The following is a 2836-nucleotide window of genomic DNA, read 5'->3' as shown; positions in this document are numbered from 1 at the left end:
ACATGTACCAATGAAAAACATAATTAGATCATGAACTTGTATAAAAATACCATATGACATGGAAGTGTCCTTAGCAAAATTGAAATATCTGCAATAATATTTGTCAATATTTGTAATCTCTATTGCAAATTTATGACAAATCATAAGTAATTCAGATTACATGTACCTACAGCATATTTAACACATAAATGAGTATGAAATCACAAAGGATGGTGTCTCGATCGAACAAAGATACATATATACATATATATAGTTTTTCATAAAAATGTTTATGTATTTATGCATAAAGTATAAAATATAAAATGTGAATACATTACAATGAGATTTTACAATCAAAATGATATTCCAGTATACATATAAATATAGAAAGCCTTGCATGTCAAAGTCTGACAAGATTAAGTACATCCTCCTCATTCATATTTATTCCAGATATTTCATAATTCTTTTCTCTTCTTTCTCTGTCAACTTTTCCCATTTCTCCTCCCTCTCATCTTCCATCACCATATTGAAAATTCTTTGAACTGTACCCAAAATGCAAATCCACCAATGTCCCCTTTCTGAACAATCTGTTTGTAGCACAGAATAATCTCTAAAAATTATTTTTAAAATAATTAGCATTAATAATAATAACAAGAGGTCCATGGACCACATTGTTCACCTGAGCAACAATGGCAAACTCACTTAACTCTGACACAAGTGGCTTTTGTGAAATGTGTGTCAATACAAAAAAAGTGCTGGAATAAATTGCAAAAGTATTTTTTTGATATTTGTTCCATACTGATAAAATTTACTCAAGATTCCCTCCTTAGGCCCCACTATTGTAGCAATGTAGAATTTGTTAAAGAGACTTTAATTTTTTCCTATACACAAGTATAAATTACTATGTAAAACTTTGCAACCCTTCAGGGGCCCCACTGGTGGTTTAGTGGTCATTGTTTCAACACTGCATAGGGATGTTTGCAAAATAATATCACAAATCGTAGTGTGGTAGTTCTTGAAAAGCAGATTTTTAAAGACTTTACCCTATATAACCTATAGGTTGAACTTTGAACCCCTACTGGTACCTTACTATTGGCCCTCTTTGCGTAGTTCAGTTGAAATTAGTCCAGTGGTTCTGGAGAAGAAGACATATATGTGAAAAGTTTATGCCAACAACGATGATGATGGACACCAGACAATTTTGATCAGAAAACTTAAATTCACGTGAGCCTTCGGCTCAGATGAGCTAAAAACAAGGACTTTCATTTAAAATGAAAGTACTTGTTTTTAGCTCATCTGAGCTGAAGGCTCAAGTGATTTTAAAGATGAATATGATTGGAAAAATTGTTTGTGACATCCAACAAACATGAACTAATTTTCTATCATTGATCATATTTACCAGCAAAGATGTCCTTCCAATAAACAAATATATATCTCAAAATTTTAACATTAAAGTTTAACATCAATATTTTTACATTTTTAAAATGTTGACTGCTTACTGTTTTCATACTAGCATCATACTAGCATCAGTGTGAAGTATTCCCTCTCTGGATTTGTTAGCATAATTGTAGGAGGAAGGAAACATTTTCATCGATAATTATGTAGAGACTTAATGGAGGGACCCTCTACATCAACTTCTTTGTTACCCATCAGCTAAAACATTTTTTTCCAAACAATTCAATTCACAATGTATAGCTTAAATGGAATGCAGTGCAAAATTTTGTTTTGACAAGGTAATTTAATTTAGCAATAGACTTTGATACTTCTTAGGATGATATGTAACATATATAAATAAAATGTGTGCACACCTTTGCTCTGATCCGATTTCTGTAATATGTGAATTCAGTGGATCCAAAACTAGACATAACCCCCATAACATTTCATGTTCAGCCAGCCTTCTTTGCCAGATTGCTGAGCATCTGCTGAATGAATAAAGCAATGCATTTTTCACTTACTTTTATATACATCAAACACATACTAAGATTCTTCAAGAAAAAATGGTTCACTATTATACATAGTGACTATAAACTTTATTAGTTTCATATAATATGTATGACATACATGCTCAGTGCATCTACTTAAATGCTCAATTCTTGCAAAATAGTTAGTTAGCATTTATATTCATCATACCTGTACTTCTGTATCCTTAAAAGAAATCCAGGGGTTTGATGCTAAATCTTTCTTTAAGCCAATTGACATTCTCTCTGCAAATTTTTAATTCATAAAAAAAAAATAATTGATATAATATATATACTCCATTTCTGCTTGATGAAGACCCCCAAATCATTAACCAAAGAACATGAAAATGTATACATTTACATGATAAAACTACCAGTAATGTTTTAAAACTGTTGTTGACACCCTATATTATTTCCAAGACATTTATTTCACTTTTGGAAGACATGCTTCATTATAAAATCATAAAATTTTAATTTAAGCAATAACTTTTTTTTCAAAACTTTTGACAATTGAATTTGGAATGTTCAAATAGTATATATTAATTCAGATTGCAAAAAATTAAATAGATTCGGATACAAATGTAGAATTTTTGGACCAAAAAATCTACAGACAAACAAACAGGCAGAGAAACAGACATTGTGATTCCAGTATATCCCAAAACTTTGTTGGGAAAAATATAACAAAGTATACAGGGTGTACTTACCTATTTTGAAGCAAGCCTAGGATATTGGTGTCTGTTCTTCCATTTTATTAATGAGAGAGGCTGACTGTATATTGAACCTATATAAATTATAAAACAAATATTCACACAGTAAATATTTTCTAGGCATATATCTAATCCAACTAAAAGTTAAAAGAAACTACAAAAGAGAGTGAGTACAAGTCTTTAGGTAAAATT

The 2836-nt window shown here is 30.5% G+C and overlaps 1 long non-coding RNA gene across 1 annotated transcript; it reads right to left on the bottom strand.

Moving 5' to 3' along the window:
- Positions 1–311: 311 nt before the first annotated feature.
- Positions 312–1846, bottom strand: LOC133199372 (uncharacterized). The gene is made up of 3 exons (XR_009722791.1): positions 1788–1846; positions 1479–1632; positions 312–589 (listed from the first exon to the last, which is right to left on the bottom strand). It is a non-coding gene; the product is annotated as an uncharacterized LOC133199372 (long non-coding RNA).
- Between the last annotated feature and the right edge of the window lie 990 nt (positions 1847–2836).

Source organism: Saccostrea echinata, unplaced genomic scaffold, assembly GCF_033153115.1.
Source record: "Saccostrea echinata isolate AGI-Se365-2 ecotype Australia unplaced genomic scaffold, CSIRO_AGI_Sech_v1 ptg000034l, whole genome shotgun sequence".
Taxonomy (NCBI): Eukaryota; Metazoa; Mollusca; class Bivalvia; order Ostreida; family Ostreidae; genus Saccostrea; species Saccostrea echinata.
Note: the sequence above shows the minus strand (reverse complement) of the source record. Positions and strands in the feature narration are given on the sequence as shown.